Genomic DNA, 20,998 nt, shown 5'->3' on the forward strand with positions numbered 1-20,998 from the left:
GCCTCTCAGGCTTGAATGATAGAGACTACTGGGGAGGTGGGGGTGGGGTATGGGGGCTCCTCCCCCTTAAAATTGGCTGTATTACTCGTAAACATTATTTAGCACTTTCCTAAGGAAACAGGGAGTGGAAAGAATGGTGGATTTGGATGTCTCAGAAGTGAGGTTTTGTTCCAGCTTTGGCACTAAAGGACTGTGAGGCGGGAGGCCCATCTCTCTACTTAGAACTCACACTGCAGCTGGTCGCAGTGGCTCACGCCTATAATCCCAGCACTGTGGAAGGCCAAGGCGGGTGGATCACCTGAGGTCAGGAGTTTGACACCAGCCTGGCTAACATACAGTGAAACCCTGTCTCTACTAAAAATACAAAAAATTAGCCGAGTATGGTGGTGCGTGCCTGTAGTCCCAGCTACACCAGAGGCTGAGGCAGGAGAATCGCTTGAACCTGGGAGACAGAGGTTGCAGTGAGCCGAGATCACACCACTGCTCTCCAGCCTAGGCAACAGAAAAAAAAAAAAATCTGTCTCAAAAAAAAAAAGAAAGAAAAGAAATCATACTGCAGTTCTGTACCTCCTGTGACTTCCGGCGCCTTCCTCAGCTGAGGTCATCTAGGTGAAAGGCAGTGAGAAAGGCACATGGCGAATGTTGATGGTGACTGAAACTGCTGTAACTGGAAGTGGGTGATACCATGAGGAAGCTGGGCCACCGAACCAGCCTGGCATCCACCATGCTGCAGGCAGGGCCATCGAAATGCTTTCCAATCTTCCCTGACCCTCAGAGACACCTGAGCTACTTGTGAAAACATGCACATTCCCTTGGGGATACTTCTTTCCAGACCTGTGAATCAGAATCTTCAGTGGAAGCATAAACAAACGCTCCCAGGTAAATCGCCAGCCGCACCAGCAAGCTTTGGTGCTAGACAGACCTGGGTTTGAATCCAAATTCAAATGTCTTTGGTGTCTGTGTGACCTTAGGCATATTACTTAACTGCTGTGAGCCTTGGTGCCGTATCTGTTAAAAGGGTGGTAATAATACAGGGTAGCTGTAAGAATGAAAAATAATAGCAGCCGTCCAATGCTTAGGGCAGAGTTAAAATGTTCATTGTTATTGTTGTTTGTGAGATAGAAGCCCAGTGATTCTCCCAGTGATGAACACAACATCCTTTCACACTAAGCAGCGCCTGGAGGGATGAACTTGCCTGAGCTGGGAGCTCAGCAGAGCCAGGCTCCAGCTGTGCCCTTACACCCTGCCCTCTCGCCATGGACCTCCACCACCTCTGCCAGTCAGAATACCGGGGGATTCTCAACTTTCGAGCTCCTCTCCTTGTCCATCTTGGGCCTCATTCTCCCACTCTCTTGCCCCCAGTTAGGAAGCTCCTCCTCATAGTCACTTGCTTATGTCTAAACAACTCTACTCCTCAAGAAAAGCCAACAGAGATTTCCTCTTATTCCCAACCCAAGATATCCTCCCACCTCAGCCTCCCGAGTAGCCGGGACCACAGGCACACACCACTGCACCTGGCTAATTTTTGTAATTTTTGTAAAGACGGGGTCTCCCTATGTTGCCCAGGCTGGTCTCAAACTCCTGGGCTCAAGTGATCCTCCTGCCTCAGCCTCCCAATGTGCTGGGATTACAGGAGTGAGCCACTCCACCTGACCACCACCTCTTTCTTGTCCCTCACATCCTCACTTTCCTCCTTGACTAGCTTGGATTCCAATATTATAATTACTCCTTTGCATGCAGTCTCAACTGTACCTTATGGTTCTCAGCAGCAAAATCTCAGCTCTGCACCCACACAGCCGAAAGTGGGGGTAAAAACATGCAACGGTCCTGACTGATCTCTCTTTAAGTTCATGCACACTAACTTGTCTGTTCATACTAACACACCTGTCCTAGGCAGTTACTCCACACTTTCTACAGTCCCTTCAGAACTCCCTCACCCCCTCTGCAGCCTCACTCTCAGCCTCGACTTTGCTTCCTATGTCTCTGAGCAAGCAGAGGACTGCTGCCTATATCACCGCTTGGATGTCTAACAGGCGACTGCTTCTCAAACTTTAATGTGCAAATAGATCGCTTGGGGATCATGTTAAAATGCAGATTCTGCTTTGGTAGGTTGAGAGTCTTTTCTTTTCTTTTCTTTTCTTTTCTTTTCTTTGAGATGGAGTCTCACTCTGTTGCCCAGGCTGGAGTGCAATGGCGCGATCTCAGCTCACTGCAATCTCTGTCTCCTGGGTTCAAGAGATTCTCCTGCCTCAGCCTCCCAGGTAGCTGGGATTACAGGCATGCCCCACCACGCCCAGCTAATTTTGTATTTTTAGTAGAGATGGGTTTTCACCATGTTGGTCAGACTGGTCTTGAACTCCTGACCTCAAGTGATCCACCCACCTCTGCCTCCCAAGGTGTTGGGATTACAGGCATGCGCCTCCGTACCCAGCCACAGGTGAATTTTTAATGGGATTTGTAAATGCTAAATCTTCAAAATCTGGTGTGTATTTAACACTTACTGCATATCTCAATTAGGATGTTACTTTTTCATCAGAAATATAGGATCTGTATTTAGATCAAATCTAAAAACTGTAAAATGTACATACTTGAGTGTTTTCCAATAACTGAAATAAGCATCAAGGTTTATTTTATTATTGTTTTATTTTTAGAGTAAAGCGAAAGCAAGTTTATTAAGAAAGTAGAGGAATAAGCCGGGCATGGTGGCTCAAGCCTGTAATCCCAGCACTTTGGGAGGATGAGACGGGCGGATCACAAGGTCAGGAGATCGAGACCATCCTGGCTAACACGGTGAAACCCCGTCTCTACTAAAAAATACAAAAAAAAAAACTAGCCGGGCGAGGTGGCGGGCGCCTGTAGTCCCAGCTACTCCGGAGGCTGAGGCAGGAGAATGGCGTAAACCCGGGAGGCGGAGCTTGCAGTGAGCTGAGATCCGGCCACTGCACTCCAGCCTGGGCGACAGAGCCAGACTCAGTCTCAAAAAAAAAAAAAAAAAAAAAAGAAAGTAGAGGAATAAAGAATGGCTACTCCATAGACAGAGCAGCCAATGTTTAGATTTAAGTTTAAATGAATTAAAATTACATAAAATTAAAAATTCAGTTTTACAGTTTCACTAACCACATTTTATGTGCTCAGTGGCCACAAGTGGCTAGTGGCTACCATGTGAAACAGCACAAATCTGGCCAGGTGCAATGGCTCACGCCTGTAATCCCAGCACTTTGGGAGGCCGAGGTGAGCGGATCACCTGAGGTCAGGAGTTTGAGACCAGCCTGACCAACATGGAGAAACGCCGTTTCTACTAAAAATACAAAATTAGCCGGGCGTGGTGGCGCATGCCTGTAATCCCAGCTACTTGAGAAGCTGAGACAGAAGAATCGCTTGAACCTGGGAGGCGGAGGTTGCGGTGAGCCGAGATGGTGCCATTGCACTCCGGCCTGGGCAACAAGAGCAAAACTCCATCTCAAAAAAAAAAAGAAAGAAAGAAAGCAAAGAAACAGCACAGATCTATATAGCTCTGGTCATTGACTTGAGGGGGAATTCTGGGGGCCAGGGTCTAGGTCATAATTCATCTTGGCCAGATGCCTAGCCCAGGGCCTGCACTCAGTACTTTCTATTGAGTTCCATTTACTTCCAGCAAGTCAAAAACATCTAGGGAGGGGTTGGAACAAGCCACAATCAGTTCCCAGATATGACCACTAGAGGGCAGAATGTGACCAGCACTGTTTGGCTAGAAAACGGGAGCCCTGGCCGGCGCAATGGCTCACACCTGTAATCCTGCATTTTCGCCAAGCCCAGGGGGAAGAATCGCTTGAGCCCAGGAGTTCAAGACCAGCCTGCGCAACATAGTGAGACCCATCTCTTTAAAAAAAATAAAAACATTAGCTGGTCATGCTGGTGCGTGCCTGTAGTCCCAGCTACTTGGTAGGATGAGGTGGAAGGTTGGCTTGACCCCAGGAGGTGAGGGCTGCAGTGAGCTGTGATTATGCCACTCCAGCCTGGGCAATAGCCTGAGCTACCATCTGTCTCAAACAAACAAAAACTGGAGAAAAAAAGGGGAACCCCTTTTTAATAGCCAGGACTCAACCCCAATACCATTAAGACCAAGCATTATTTAACAAGCATTTATGAGGGGCCTACCGTGTTCCAGGCCTGTGGGGATACAGAAGTAAATAAAATGCAGTCCCCACTCTCTTGGAGTTTACAGTTCAGTGGGGAAAGCAGGACAGATATTAGCAACTCATCTCATGAGCAAAGGTATCTTTACAAACTGTGATACATACATTGAAGGAAAGTTGACTCAGTGCCCTAAAAGAGTGGCACCCAAGACAGGGCGTGGTGGCTCACGCCTGTAATTCCAGCACTTTGGGAGGCCGAGGCAGGCAGATCACCAGGTCAGGAGATCGAGACCATCCTGGCTAACACGGTGAAACCCGTCTCTGCTAAAAATACAAAAAATTAGCCAGGCATGGTGGTGCATGCCTATAGTCCCAGCTACTGGGGAGGCTGAAGCAAGAGAATTGCTTGAACCCAGGAGGCGAAGCTTGCAGCCAGCCAAGATTGCACCACTGCACTCCAGCCTGAGCAACAGAGTGAGACTGCATCTCAGAAAACAAAAACAAAAGAGTGGCACCCGGGCACCTCAGGTTGGCAGAAGGTGGCATGAAAGGGTAGCTACAGAGGGGACAGGCCGTGGGGGGCGGCAGGCAAGGATGCTGTGGCCCTTCTAAGCAGAAGGATCAAGCTATGTGAAGATGTGGAGACACCCCTGAAGCTGAAAGAGCTTGGAGTGTTCCAGAAACCTCCAGGAGAGCGGTGTGGCTGGAGAGTGGTGGGCACTGGGGCATGGCCCAAAAGGAGACTGGGGAGGTGGCAGGGGTCAGGTCTATAGAGCCTCAGGGCCTCCTTAAGGACTTCAAAGTTCACCCTAAAGATGTCAATGAAAACATTCAAACTCTGTAAAATAGTTGAAGAAATTTATTCTGAACCAAATATGAGTGACTGTGGTCCTTGACACAGCCCTCAGGAGACCCTGAGAACACATGGCCCAAGGTAGTCAGAGTTGGGGGGACAGGGGCACAGAATGTGTGTGTGTGTTGAAGGGAGCTTCCAAGTTATAGGTAGGTTTAAAAATTTTCTGATTGGCAATTGATTGAAAGAGTTATTATCTAAAGACCTGGAGGGTTTTATTTTTTATTTTTTATTTTTTTTATGGAGTCTCACTCTGTTGCTCAGGCTGGAGTACAGTTGTGTCATCTTGGCTCACTGCAACTTCTGCCTCCTGGGTTCAAGTGATTCTTCTGCCTCATTCTCCCAAGTAGCTGGGATTACAGGTGCCCACCACCATGCCTGGCTAATTTTTTTTGTATTTTTAATAGAGACAGGGTTTCACCATCTTGGCCAGGCTGGTCTTGAACTCCTGGCCTCAAGTGATTTGGTCACCTTGGCCTCCCAAAAGTGTAATCCTTGGGATTACAAGTGTGAGCCACTGGCCCGGCCCTGAACCAGTCTTTCAGGTTAACTTTGGAATGCCCTGGCAGAGGAGGAAGTCCATTCAGATGGTTGGGGGGAGGGGGCATTGAATTTTATTTTTGGTTTACAAAGGAAACCATTGAGTGATTTTGAGCAGGGCTGGGACATGGGACATGATCTGGGTGGTATTTTAGGAGAATCACCCTGGCTCTGAGCGGTGAATGGGTTGAGGGGCTGGAGCTTGAGAGCAGGAAGTCCTTGAGGAGTCACCTTGGCCACAAGATGAAAGGTGGTGGCACCAGCCTCCACCCTGATGCGTCAATACCCCACCGCCCCCATGCCAGACCCGCACCTCTTTTTTTTTTTTTTTTTTTTTTTTTTTGAGACAGAGTCTTGGTCTGTTGCCCAGGCTGGAATGCAGTGGCAGGATCTTGGCTCACTGCAACCTCCACCTCCTGGGTTCAAGCGATTCTCTGCCTCAGCCTCCTGAGTAGCTGGGATTACAGGCACCTGCCACCATGCCCAGCTAATTTTTGTATTTTTAGTAGAGACGGGGTTTCACCATCTTGGCCAGGCTGGTCTTGAACTCCTGACCTCATGATCCACCTGCCTCAGCCTCCCAAAGTGCTGAGATTACAGGTGTGAGCCATCACACCTGGCCAGACCCACACTTCTTTGGTCTCGTTTGGCTGGCTTCCGTTTGCTCTCCACATCCCCCTCCCTCTTCTCTACCCTGCTTGGAGCTGGTCCTGTGGACACCTCAGTGGGCTCTTGGTCCTCCAGCTATAGCTGAGTTTGGCAGTGGAGCTCTCCGGGAGTAGATGGGAGTGGAGGTGGAGGGTTTGTCTCCTCCCTCCCTCAAGGCTCACCCCAGACCGGCTTATCCCTCAACAAGTGGTCACAGCCCCTATCAGCTGGGCCTGTCCACACAGCTCTGTCTTTGTTTTTTGTTTTTGAGACAGAGTTTCGCTCTTGTTGCCCAGGCTAGAGTGCAGTGGCGTGGTCTCAGCTCATTGCAACCTCCCAGTTCAAGCAATTCTCCTGCCTCAGCCTCCCAAGTAGCTGGGATTACAGACACCTGCCACCACGCCTGGCTAGTTTTTTGTATTTTTAGCGGAGACAGGGTTTCACCATGTTGACCAGGCTGGTCTGGAACTCCTAACCTCAGGTGATCCGCCTGCCTCGGCCTCCCAAAGTGCTGGGATTACAGGCGTGAGCCACCGTGCCCAACCTGTCTTTATGTTTTATAACGGCTCCCTTCCTGACCCTTCAGGCCCAGGGTGGCAACAGTGTCTCCAGCCTGAAGAACTGTTTCCAGCACCTGCCAGTAGCCTTGCAGAGCACTAAAACTGAACTTCTGTCAAGCTCTCCTCAGCTTTCCCAGTTTGCCTCTGTCATCTGTTTCAGAGCAGACGCTGACACATACTTTCTACCCAGGCTGGTGATAGAGGATAAGTAGAAACAGCATGGAATTGGGAGTCAAATAAAACCATAATTGAATTTGGGCTTTGTCACCTGTTAGCTCTGTGATGGCATGAGTCATTATTCTCTCCAAGCCTTCGTTTGTTCATCTCTAATGTGGGGCGACTGACTGGGCGCAGTGGCTCACGCCTGTAATCCCAGCACTTTGGGAGGCTGAGGTGGGCGGATCACTTGAGGTCAGGAGTTCGAGACCAGACTGGCCAGCATGGTGAAATCCTGTCTTGGTGAAACACAAAAATTAGCCAGGTGTGGTGGTGGGCACCTGTAGTCCCAGCTACTTGGGAGGCTGAGGCAGGAGAATAACTTCAACCCGGGAGGCAGAGGTTGCATGAGCCGAGATCGCGCCACGGCACTCCAGCCTGGGTGACAGAGAGAGACTCCATCTCAAAAATAAATAAATAAATAAAGCGGGGCAACCATCACCTTCCTTATAGAGTCATGACAATGAAATCCCACGTACAAGGGCTGTGCGCAGGCCTTGTGCTCAGTAGATAGTCTACACTCGGTAGTTCTGTTCTTCCATCCCACACAACAGAACAAACATCACACTCCATTCGTGCAAGGTGCTGGGGATGCGGAAGAGAAGAACAAGTGGAGGCCGCCATTTTTTGCCTATGGGGAGAGCTCAGTCTTGTTTTTGCTTGTTAGTTAGTTTGTATGTTTGTTTGTTTCTGAGACAAGGTTTTACTCTGTCACTCAGGCTGGAGTGCAGTGGCAAAATCATATTTCACGCAGCCTCAACCTCTGACCTCAAGCAATCGTCTTGCCTCAGCCACTCAAGTAACTGGGACCACAGGTGCATGCCATGTCCGGCCTTTTTTTTTTTTTTTTAATTTTTTGAAGAGGTGGGGTCTCACTGTGTTGCCCAGGCTGGTCTTGAATTTCTAGACAGTTCTCCAATCCATTGTCCTGCCTTGGACTTCCAAAGTGCTGGGATTACAAGCATGAGCCACCACCCCCAGCCTAGAGATCACAGTCTTGTAAAGGAAAGGCCGTGGCTCCCCCAGGTGTGCCCCACCATAGCCAAACCATTCGTTTCTGTTTGGCTGTGAAATGACATTTTTTCCAGGGTCTGGAGATAGAGTAGTGACCAGGCAATGCAAATAATTGTGGTAATCAGAAAAGTCTTCGAAGAGGAGGTTGAATTTATTTTTAGCCTTAAGGAAACTGTACTCAAAGGAAAGGCATTATCAGCCTCCTTGAAAACTGAACTCACTCTCCTCCCTCCTCCCTCAAGAGCTGCCAGACTCCCCAAATTGAGAATTGGACCTTCATTAGTTATGGTTACTCCTGGGAGGGTATCATATCGCCGGGGGCATGGTAGGGCTGGAAGGTACCTGGTATCTTGAGGAAGCTGCCTGAAAGGATTTCTCTGGGTGGCATGGGGCAGAAATCCAGGACAGTGATCGGGGCAGGCTGGCAGACAGGACGCATGTGGAGGAGAGCAGCAGGAACGCCACACACTAGAGAACTGGGCTGAGACCATGTCGCTAAAACAAGGGATGCAAATTTGATTGTGTAGACACTGGCTTTGAGCAGGGGAGCCCCTGCTCGAAATTGATGGCTAGGGGCTGCAGGTACCTGCAATGGGCCAGGCATGAGGACCCAAGGGCCTGATTTGGGATGATGCAATGGGAAATGGAGGCAAAGATCACACCCTCTTATCATTCATTCATAAAATATTTACTTGAGCACCTACCAGGACAGATGCTGATGTTGCAGAATGAGATCAATAGTATCAAGGAACATGTATGGAGTAGCTGAGATGGCCCAGGCAAGGTGTCCTTTCGCTGGGTAATCACGGTTAATCCTCAGAGTAGCTCCATGCAAATTACCAGTCCCTTGTGGAGAGAAACAGAATGAGGTTTGAGTAGATTAAGAACATGCCCCAAGGTGCAGAGTTCCTAGGGGAGCCAGGGTTCTAAGCTGGTCATTCCAAGTCTAGCACACAACCCCCAACCCTGATTCCACTCCCTCCCCCACAATTCACCCTCCTTACCCATAAGGCACTTGAAGTGTTACAGGGGCAGCCCCAGGAATTACTACACAGCCTAAGGACTATCACAGAGACATGTGTGCAATGAAGTGGGCAAGTCATTACCTAGGCCTAAGAGATGCCCTCGCCCAGGAACTAGGTCTCAGGATTGGTTCATTTGGTCATTTGACAAACACAGATGCTTCTTAACTTATAGAGGGGTTACATCCCAATAAACTCATCCTACATTGAAAATAGCCTAAGTGGAAAATGCATTAAATACACCTAAACCTACCAAACATCATAGCCTAACCTAACCTGCCTTAAACATGCACAGAACAATGGCATTCGTTTACAGTTGGGCAAAATCATCTGGCAACACAGATGATGCCATTTGGCAAGTTGGGGGACCTGAAGGAGAGGGTTGGGGTCACATGAGGATGAGGGAGTAGCTTTGGACAAATCAAGTTAAAGATCCAGTGGGGCAGCAGTCCCCAACCTTTTTGGCACAAGGGACCAGTTTCGTGGAAGACAGTTTTTCCAGGGACTTGGGGAGGGAGGGGATTAGGGGGGTTTGGGATGATTCAAGAGCATTACATTTATTGTGCACTTGATTTCTATTATTACTACATTGTAATATATAATGAAATAATTATACAACTCACCATAATGTACAATCAGGGGGAGCCCTGAGCTTGTTTTCCAGCAGCTAGATGGTCCCATCTGGGGTTGGTGGGAGACAGTGACAGATCATCAGGCATTAGATTCTCGTAAGGAGCATGCAACCTAGATCCTTCACATGCACAGTTCACGATAGGGTGCGAGCTCCTATGAGGATCTAATGCTGCTGCTGATCTGACAGGAGGCGGAGCTCAGAGGGTAATGCAAGCGATGCGGAGCAGCTGTAAATACAGGTAAAGCTTTGCCCATCTTCCTGTGGTGTGGCCCAGTTCCTAACAGACCAAGGACCGGTATAGGGTTGGAGGGAAGCAGCTGGGGACCCCTACTGTGGGGCATCCAAGAGAGGCTTTCGTGGACATTTCTCCTTTAAAGTAATGAGTATACAGGTGGTAGCCTGTAAGTGGTGAATTTAGAGCTAGCAGAAGGGGAGCTTGTCAGAGAGGGCAAAGGAGAGCCAGAGAAACTGTGGCAGGAAAGGTAGAGGAAAAAGGCATGCTCCATTGTCATAGCTGCCACCCAGAGGATCAGTGATAAGGGCTGAACAATGACAAATGGGTTTGACTTTCAAGGAGACAGCACCAACTTAGGATGGAGCAGTACAGGCAGGGGCCCAGTTGAGTGGCCTGAGAATGGATGTGAAGTGAAAGGTAGAGACAGCAGAGAGGACTACTTTCTTTGTTTTAATAAAATAATAATTTTAAAAATTAAATTAGTAATATGTTTTCATTATAGAAGATGAGAAAATATTTTCAAAGCACACACAAAAAAATAAACAAATAGTACCCCATGAGTCAATCAACCAAAGATTATGACTGGAAGCATTTTAGATTTTTTATTTTATTTTATTTTTTTTGAGACAGAATCGTGCTCTGTCGCCCAGGCTGGAGTGCAGTGGCACGATCTCAGCTCAGCTCACTGAAACCTCTGCCTCTCGGATTCAAGTGATTTTCCTGCCTCAGCCTCCTGAGTAGCTGGGATGATTCAGGCACTTGCCACCACACCCAGCTAATTTCTGTATTTTTAGTAGAGATGGGGTTTCACCATATTGGCCAGGCTGTTCTCAAACTCCTAACCTTGTGATCTGCCCACCTCGGCCTCCCAAAGTGCTGGGATTACAGGCATGAGCCACCACGCCCAGCCTTATATTTTTCTTAATCCATTTTTGTTTACAGAGGTGCAATCATATCAGTTATTCAAAATTTACCCAGTTTTGTGTCCTATTTTTTTCTCCACTACTTTCTTTCTTTCCTTCTTTCTTTTTTTCTTTTTTTTGAGACAGAGTCTCGCTCTGTCACCCAGGCTGGAGTGCAATGGCACGTTCTCGGCTCACTGCAACCTCCGCCTCCTGGGTTCAAGCGATTCTCCTGCCTCAGCCTCATGAGTAGCTAGGATTACAGGAGCCGCCACCATCCCCAGCTAATTTTTGTATTTTTAGTAGAGACAGGGTTTCACCATGTTGGCCAGGCTGGTCTCGAACTCCTGACCTGAGGGGATCTGCCTGCCTCAACCTCCCAAAGTGCTGGGATTACAGGAATGAGCCACCGTGCCCAGTCTTCTCCACGTCTTTTCTTTTCTTTTCTTTTCTTTTTTCTTTTTTTTCTTTTTTTCTTTCTTTCTCCTTCCTTCCTTCGTTTTTCTGAGACAGAGTACAGTGGCGCAATCATGGCTCACTGCAATCTTGACCTCTGGGATCAAGAGATCATTCGAGCCCAGCCTGGGCAACATAGTGAGACGCTGTCTCTATTTAAATAAAAATAAAATAAAATAAAATAATAGATTCTCCCACCACGGCCTCCCAAGTAGCTGGGACTACAGGCATCCACCACCACGTTCAGCTAATTGTCGTATTTTTTGTAGAAATAGGGTTTCACAGCCGGGTGTGGTGGCCAAGACCAGCCCAGCCAACATGAGGAAATCTGTTTCTACTAAAAATACAAAAAAAATTAGCCAGGCGTGGTGGTGCATGCCTGTAGTCCCAGCTACTAGGGAGGCTGAGGCAGGAGAATTGTTTGAACCCAGGAGCCAGAGGTTGCAGTGAGCCAAGATCGTGTCACTGCACTCCAGCCTGGGCAACAGAGAGAGGCTGCGTCTCAAAAAAAAAAAAAAGAAAGAAAGAAAGAAAACAAAGAAAGAAAAAAGAAAAAAAGAAATGGAGTTTCGCTATGTTGGCCAGGTTGGTCTGGAACTCCTGACCTCAAGTGACCCGCCCCCTTGGCCTCCCAGAGTTACAGGCATGGCCAGCACACCAGCCTCCAGTTTTATGGGAAAATATAAAATTTACCCAAAGTACTAGTTTGGATGCTCTTGGCTGTAGATGTCAGAAAGCCCAACTGAGGCCAGGCGCAGTGGCTCAGCCTATAATCCCAGCACTTTGGGAGGCCAAGGCGGGTGGATCATTTGACATCAGGAGTTTGAGATCAGCCTGGCCAACATGGTGAGACCCCCATCTCTACTAAAAATACAAAAAAATTAGCCGGGCGTGGTGGCGCATGCCTGTAATCCCAGCTACTCAGGAGGCTGGGGCAGGAGAATCACTTGAACCTGGGAGGCGGAGGTTGTGGTGAGCCAAGATCACGCCATTGCACTCCAGCCTGGTGACAAAGTGAGACTACGTATTAAAAAAAAAAAAAGAAAGAAAGAAAAGTAAAGAAAACCCAACTGAAAGTGGCTTAAATTATAAGTAACAAGAAGCCCAGAGCAGAGTAATTCCAGGATTGGCTAATTCAGGGGCTCGGTGAGGTCTCCATCACTTCTGCTGTGCCATCCTCAGGTGCTGGCATATCCTCCTACACCGCTCCCCAGCAGTCCAAGATGGTGGCTGTGGTTCCAGCATCATACGCAGGTGACGGCATCTTGAAGCAAGAAAATAGCCCTGTTGGCCAGGCGCGGTAGCTCAAGCCTGTAATCCCAGCACTTTGGGAGGCCGAGACGGGCGGATCACGAGGTCAGGAGATCGAGACCATCCTGGCTAACACAGTGAAACCCCGTCTCTACTAAAAAATACAAAAAACTAGCCGGGCGAGGCGGCGGGCGCCTGTAGTCCCAGCTACTCGGGAGGCTGAGGCAGGAGAATGGCGTGAACCCGGGAGGCGGAGCTTGCAGTGAGCTGAGATCCGGCCACTGCACTCCAGCCTGGGCCACAGAGTGAGACTCCGTCTCAAAAAAAAAAAAAAAGAAAAAGAAAAAAAGAAAATAGCCCTGTTACAGTCATGTGCCACATAACAACATTTTTTGTTGTTTTGTTTTGTTTTTTTGAGATGGAGTCTCGCTCTGTCACCAGGCTGGAGTGCAGTGGCGGGATTCAAGCTCCCGGATTCAAGCAATTCTCCTGCTTCAGCCTCCCAAGTAGCTGGGATTACAGGCATGTGCCACCTGGCTAATTTTTTTGTATGTTTAGTAGAGATGGGGTTTCACCATATTGGCCAGGCTGGTCTCAAACTCCTGATCTTGTGGTCCACCTGCCTCGACCTCCCACAGTGCTGGGGTTACAGGCGTGAGCCACCGCACCCGGCCTACATAACAATGTTTTAATCAGTGGCGGACCACATGTACAACAATGGTCCCATGAGATTATTGCTTTTTTTTTTTGAGGGGGAGTCTCCCCATGTCGCCCGGGCTGGAGTACAGTGGCGCGATCTCGGCTCAGTGCAACCTCCGCCTCCCGCGTTCAAGCGATTTTCCTGCCTCAGCCTCCTGAGTACCTGGGGTTACAGGTGCGTGCCACCACACCTGGCTAATTTTTGTATTTTTGGTAGAGACGGGGTTTCTCCATGTTGGTCAGGCTGGTCTCCAGTTCCTGACCTCAGGTGATCTGCCCGCCTCGGCCTCCCAAAGTGCTGGGATTACAGGCGTGAGCCACCATGTGCCCCATGTTACAGCACCTTTTCTAGATTTAGATGCACAATATTTGCTATTGTGTTATAATTGCCTGCAGCATTCAGTACAGTAACATGCTGTGCAGGTTTGTGGTCTAGGAGCAACAGGCTAGATCAATCAACCTAGGTTTGTGTAAGTACACACTATGATGTTTGCACAACTACAAAATCACCTGACACATTTCTCAGAATGTATCCCTGTCCTTAAGTAACACATGATTGTACATCCCTTTTTAAGAACAAGGAGAACCTTCCTAGAAGGCCTCCAGCCTATTTGCCTCCCCATCTAATCAACTGTGTGACCTGGAGCCATTGATCTGATCTCAGGACCTCAGGGTTCCTATCTGTGTAATTGAAGGGGACCAGTCCCTCCACACCTGTGGGTATTTCTCGTCAGGTGGGATGAGAGACTGAGAAAAGGAATAAGACACAGAGACAAAGTATGGAGAAAGTACAGTGGGTCCAGGGGACCGGTGCTCAGCATACAGAGGACCCGCACCAGCGCCGGCCTCTGAGTTCCCTCAGTATTTATTGATTATTATTTTTACTATCTTAGCGAGGGGAGTGTAGCAGGCAACAGGTGGGGAGAAGGTCAGCAGGGAAACATGTGAGCAAAGGAATCTGTATCATGAGTAAGTTCCAGGAAAGGTACTGTGCCCGGATGTGCATGTAGGCTAGATTTATGTTTCTCTTTACCCAAACTTCTCAGTGTAGCAAAGAGCAACAGAGCAGTATATCTCGCCTCTAGCCACAGGGCGGTTTTCTCCTATCTCAGAATAGAACGAATGGGAATGGTCAGTTTTACACCAAGACATTCCATTCCCAAGGACGAGGAGGAGACAGAAACCCTCTTATCTCAACTGCAAAGAGGCCTCCCTCTTTCACTCCTCCTCCTCAGCACAGACCCTTTACGGGTGTCGTGTTGGGCTGGGAGATTGGGGGATGGTAAGGTCTTTCCTTTCCCATGAGGCCATATCTCAGGCTGTCTGGAGGGGGCGGGGGGGAGCGGGGAGGGGGAACCTTGCTTGGACAATACCCAGGCTTTCTTGGGCAGAGGTCCCTGCGGCTTTCCGCAGTGCATTGTGTCCCTGCTTAATCGAGAATGGAGAATGGCGATGACTTTTACCAAGCATACTGCCTGCAAACATGTTGTTAACCAGGCACATCCTGCACAGCCCTAAGTCCATTAAACTTTGATTCATTACAGCACATGTTTCTGTGAGCACAGGGTTGGAGCTAAAGTTACAGGTTAACAGAATCTCAAAGCAGAAACAATTTTTCTTAGTACAGATCAAAATGGAGTTTCTTATGTCTTCCTTTTCTACATAGACACAGTAACAATCTGATCTCTCTTTCTTTTCCCCACATGTAATGGCAAATATAATTGCATTTGTTGTGAGAGCTGAGGGTTAATCTATGTAAAGCACTTAGAACAGTGCCTTGCCTGTGATTTGTACTATATAAATATTTGCTATTACTGTCTGATAGCAAGAATTACATTATATTCCTGGGTCTAACTAATAGCTTGGCTGGCAATGTGTGGCATGGACCAAGCAAGATCCACCCATCAGGGCTGGAGAGGAACTCACTTGAAAGCTATGGCTGTTCAGAGGAGAGTGGGCAAAATAGGGGTTAACAAGGAAAAAATGTGGAGAATGGGTATTGACCAACAGGATCTGCCACACCCATGTTGTTTGGAAAAAAAAAAAAAAACCTGGGCCGGGAGAGATGGTTCACGCCTATAATCCCAGCACTCTGGGAGGCCAAGGTGGGTGGATCACCTGAGCTCAGAAGTTCGAGACCAGCCTTGCCAACATGGTGAAATCTCATCCCTACTAAAATTATAAAAATTAGCCGGGTATGGGGGTGTGCACCTGTAGTCCCAGCTACTTGGGAGGCTGAGGCACAAGAATTGCTTGAACCCGGGAGGCAGAAGTTGTAGTGAGCCTAGATCTTACCACTGCACTCCAGCCTGGGTGACAGAGTGAGACTCCACCTTAAAAAAACAAACAAAAACAACAACAGAAAAAAAAACCCCTATCAATGTATAAGCATTATTCTCTTCGTGTGTGTTCTATTTTTTTTTAACTTTTTTTTTTAGGTAATTTCAGATTTACAAAGTATTTGTGAAAATGTATAAAGAGATCTCATACCTGCCCCCCAGCTTCCCCAAATATCAGCTACCAGGAAATTAACCTTGATACAAATGTTCACATATTACTTAACTACCAGGAAATTAACCTTCATACAATTTTTTTTTTTTTTTTTTTTTTTTGAGACAGAGTTTCACTCTGTCGCCCAGGCTGCAGGCTGGAGTGCAGTGGCGTGATCTTGGCTCGCTGCAACCTCCATCTCCCGGGTTTAAGCACTCTCCTGTCTCAGCCTCCCAAGTAGCTGGGACTACAGGTGCACACCACCACGCCCGGCTCATTTTTGTATTTTTAGTAGAGACGTGGTTTCACCATATCAGTCAGGCTTGTCTTGAACTCCTGACCTCAGATGATCCACCTGCCTCAGCCTCCCAAAGTACTGGGAGTACAGGCGTGAGCCACCGAGCCCAACGTTGATGCAATTCTAATAACCTACCTATAGTCTTTATTGATATTGACAGTTGTTCCCCAGTGTCTTTTTTTCTAGTCCAGGATCCAATTCAGGATCACGCACTGCATTGATTTCTAATTTAAACACCATTTAAAAGGAATACCGAGGTCCACAGAACCTAACTTTTGTTGCAGGACTTCTAGGTTGTTTGTAGAGTTGCATCATTACCAGTAACCCTGGAGTACATTTCAGATTCTAGCTTTTGGGCTGATTCCTAGAACAGAATTACTAAGTAAACAGATATGAACATTTTTAAGGCCTTGATGCATATTGGTAATTGCTTTCCAGAAAATTATACAAATTTGATGCCCCCACAAACAATGTATGAATACTCACCTTCCCATATTCTTAGAACTTCAGGATTTTATTCTTGTTTTTAATATTGGCGTTTTGGTTAAGTGAAAATCAAATCTCATTGTTTAACTGCAGTTTCTTTTTTTTTTTTTTTTTGAGATGGAGTTTCACTCTCGTTGCTGGAGTTTTGCTCTTGAGACTGGGGTGCAGTGGCGCAATCTCAGCTCACCGCAACCTCCACCTCCCGGGTTCAAGCGATTCTCCTACCTCAGCCTCCTGAGTAGCTGGGATTACAGTCATGCGCCACCACGCCCAGCTAATTTTTTGTATTTTTAGTAGAGACAGAGTTTCTCCATGTTCGTCAGGCTGGTCTCAAACTCCCAGCCTCAGGTGATCCTCCTACCTCTACCTCCCAAAGTGCTGGGATTATAGGCATGAGACACAGCACCCAGCTTTTTTTTTTTTTTTTTTTTTTGAGACAGAGTCTCTGTCTCCCAGGCTGGAGTGCAGTGGCATGATCACAGCTTGCTGCAGCCTGTACCTACCAGGCCCAAGAGATCTTCCTACCTCAGCCTCCTGAGCAGCTGGAAGCACAGGCGTGCACCACCAAGCCTGGTTGATTTTTTAATTTTTTGTAGAGATGAGGTCTCCCTATGTTGCCCAGGCTGGTCTGGAACTCCTGGGCTCAAGCGATCCTCCCACCTCAGCCTCCCAAAGTGCTGGGGTTACTTGTACTTTGGGTGCAAGTTAGCCACCATGCCTGGCTATACTTGGATTATCTTGATTCTTTTGAGTTTTCACATTTTTTCTTTTTTTTTTTTTTTTTTTTTTTGAGACTGAGTCTGGCTCTGTCGCCCAGGCTGGAGTGCAGTGGCCCGATCTCAGTTCACTGCAAGCTCCGCCTCCTGGGTTTACGCCATTCTCCTGCCTCAGCCTCCCGAGTAGCTGGGACCACAGGCGCCCGCCACTTCGCCCGGCTAGGTTTTTGTCTTTTTTAGTAGAGATGGGGTTTCACCGTGTTAGCCAGGATGGTCTCGATCTCCTGACCTCGTGATCCGCCCGTCTCGGCCTCCCAAAGTGCTGGGATTACAGGCTTGAGCCACCGCGCCCGGCCAACATTTTTTCATATTTATTAGCCATTTATCCATTTATTAATTGAGGTCATTGTGTTTGTCACATTTATTTAAGGTCTGTAATCACTCGTTGGCCTTTTGGCTAAGATCAAGTATATTTAAGTTCCTTAGGCCGGGCGCGGTGGCTCAAGCCTGTAATCCCAGTACTTTGGGAGGCCGAGGCGGGTGGATCACGAAGTCAGGAGATCGAGACCATCCTGGCTAACATGGTGAAACCCCGTCTCTACTAAAAATACAAAAAACTAGCCGGGCGTGGTGGCGGGCGCCTGTAGTCCCAGCTACTCGGAGGCTGAGGCAGGAGAATGGCGTAAAAAGTTCCTTTTTTTTTTTTTTTTTCTTTTTGAGAGAGTCTCACTCTGTTGCCCAGGCTGGAGTGCTACGGGGCTATCTTGGCTCACTGGAACCTCTACCTCCTGGGTTCAAGCGATTCTCGTGCCTCAGTGCCTGAGTAGCTAGGATTACAGATGCCTGCCACCATGCCCAGCTGATTTTTGTATTTTTAGTAGAGACGGGGTTTCACCACTTTGGACAGGCTGGCCTTGAACTCCTGGCCTCAAGTGATCCACCTGCCTCAGCCTCCCAGAGTGCTGGGATTCCAGGCATGAGCCACTATGCCCGGCCAAGGTTTTCTTTCTTTCTTTTTTTTTTTTTTTTTTTTTTTTGAGATGATGTCTGACTCTGTCATCAGGCTGGAGTGCAGTGGCATGATCTCAGCTCACTGCGACTTCTGCCTCCTGGGTTCAAGCAATTCTCCTTCCCCAGCCTCCCAAGTAGCTGGGACTACAGGCACACACCACAATGCCCAGCTAATTTTTGTATTTTTATTAGAGACGGGGTTTCACCGTGTTGGCCAGGATTGTCTCGATCTCTGACCTCGTGATCTGCCCGCCTCGGCCTCCCAAAGTGCTGGGATTCCAGGCATGAGCCACGGTGTCCAGCCAAGGTTTTTGATTTTAGGTAACTAAAACAGTAATTATTTCCCTTGTTAGGTCTTCTGTTGCTTTTTTCTGAATAATGTATGCCCTTAAGGAATAATAGGAATAATAATGCCTTTAAGAATAATATATGCCTATTAAGGAAAATTAGATGATGCGTTTGTTATTTTTAGCTTTAGAAAATCCTCTGCAACCCAGATTGAACATGTCTTTCATTTTCTTCTAATTTTCTGTGGTTTAATTTTATATCCTTAACCCTTTAATTCAGGTAGAATTTATTTTGGTAGATTCTGTGAGGCACAAGTATAAATTGCTCTTTTGTAAATAGTTAATCACTCATCCATCATGTCTTTCCAGCATCATTAATATTCTGTTTCCCTCTGTCACTGTTAACTATTATTACACTAATGCTGCATAAGAAGCCAATTCAAAACTGAGAAGCCTACAACCATAAGCATGTATCTTGCTCATGCATCTGTGGGCAGGCTGAGCTTCAGCTGATCTAGCTTGGGCTCTGCTGGGCTGGGTTGACTTCCAAGCTGTGAGTGGGATCCAGGTGGCTCCACGTGCCTTTCATCTCCCTTAGACCAGCAACATCAGTGGCGTGGGAAAATATACCTCGCCTCCATTGAAGTGGTGCACAGTCACGGGGTGAACGGTGTATTTATAGCAAGAGATGAAGAACTCAAAACTGAAATGCCGTCTACCACACCTTTGGAGACAGCCTTTCAGGAAACTGGATTGTGTTGAGATAAAGGCAGAACGGAGTCTAGAAAATGGTACAAGGTCAAGGGAAGTTTTTTTCTTGTTTTTTTTCTTTTTTTTTTTTTTGAGAGGGAGTCTCGCTCTGTCGCCCAGGCTGGAGCGCAGTGGCGCGATCTCGGCTCACTGCAAGCTCCGCCTCCCGGGTTCACGCTATTCTCCTGCCTCAGCCTCCCAGTAGCTGGGACTACAGGCGCCCGCCACCACACCCCGCTAATTTTTTGTATTTTTAGTAGAGACGGGGTTTCACCGTGTTAGCCAGGATGGTCTCGATCTCCTGACCTCGTGATCCGCCCGTCTCGGCCTCCCAAAGTGCTAGGATTACAGGCGTGAGCCACCGCGCCCGGCCGTTTTTTTTCTTTTTCTTTTCTTTTTTTTTTTTTTTTGAGACAGAGTCTCGCTGTGTCACCCAGGCTGGAGTGCAGTGTCACAATCTCGGCTCACTGCAACCTCCGCCTCCCAGGTTCAAGCGATTCTCCTGCCTCAGCTTCCCGAGTAGCTGGGATTACAGGTGCCCACCACCACACCCAGCTAATTTTTTGTATTTTTAGTAGAGACAGGGTTTCACCTTGTTGCCCAGGCTGGTTTCGAACTCCTGAGCTCAGGCAATCCGCCTGCCTTGGCCTCCCAAAGTGCTGGGATTACAGGCGTGAGCCACTGTGCCCGGCCGGGAAGTTTTTAAGGCAAGGAGATACTGGAATTTGCTCTTAGGCTGAGGAAAATTGCAAAATTTGTAGAGGGGTAGGTAGTCACAGAAATTGTTTTCTCTAAGAAGGATATTTGCTGAAAGTAAAGGAAATGACGTTGGGGCTTGAGGTTTGGAATAACAACTGCAGATGAGATGCGGCCTCAGCAAAATAGAACTGCCAAGCATTGGTGTCAGGGGCTTGGGATGGCCTGAACCATAGCAGCCCTGAGCCATGTGGTACAGCAGCTTTCTTCAGCCCTGTCCGTGAGGTAGGAGACTGTCACGTTGGTTCAGGTAGGTCTGAAGGTTGGTAGGCTAAGGCTTGGGGGGCAAGGAGGTCAGAGGGTCAGGAAGCTGACAGGTGGTAAGTAGTTCAAGGGATTGAGCCTAAGTTCAAATATGGGTGCAAGAGGGGCTGAAGGGCTGGAAGAAAACAAACTGCCTGAGGGGCTGGAACTGGAGGCCCATGTGTACTGGGGATGAGAGGGGATCAGGGAAAAGGACATTGGAATTTAGGTTCTCAGAGGCAGAGAAGTTCCAGGTGAATCCAGGGTGTGGCCATGTGAGCAAGCTGCTGAATTATGTTGAAGGCATTGGAATTGAAGTCAGGAACTGAGGTCAAGGCAGAGTCCAGAATCACCCATGCGAAATGCACACTCTTGGGCCCCAGCCAAACCTACCAAGTCCGAATCTCTGGGGGAGGGACCCAGCATTCTGTATTTTGACGAGCTCCCTTAGTGGTTCTTAGGCTCCCTAACACTTGAAAACTGCCGCGCTATGATGTTGAGTGAACCATGCTTGTTGGAATTACCTGATGGCAGGAATCAGGCAGGAAAACTAAAAACAGGTGTTGAAATCCTTAGAGAGCCTGGGGGGGATCAGTGTATGGGACTGATGAGGAAGGGTGGAAAGAAGTTTATACATGAGTCAGGGAGAGCAATGGCCTTGGCCTGGACTATTACTAGTGCATCCCTTTCCAACCTGGTGACAATGTGAGACTAAAGGTTTCCACTGCAGAAGGCAGGGCAGTTAGAGAGAAGGGAGGGAATAGAAGACAGGGATCATATTCAGTCCAGACAGGCTAGGAGCTCTGTGAGAAGGCA

At 48.0% G+C, this 20,998-nt stretch overlaps 1 protein-coding gene across 3 annotated transcripts in view; it reads left to right on the top strand.

Moving 5' to 3' along the window:
• LOC105481209 (PNKD metallo-beta-lactamase domain containing) overlaps positions 1-20,998 on the top strand; it is an 80,581-nt gene that overhangs the window by 28,211 nt on the left and 31,372 nt on the right. The window lies entirely within an intron of this gene.

This window comes from Macaca nemestrina, chromosome 11, assembly GCF_043159975.1.
Source record: "Macaca nemestrina isolate mMacNem1 chromosome 11, mMacNem.hap1, whole genome shotgun sequence".
Classification (NCBI taxonomy): Eukaryota; Metazoa; Chordata; class Mammalia; order Primates; family Cercopithecidae; genus Macaca; species Macaca nemestrina.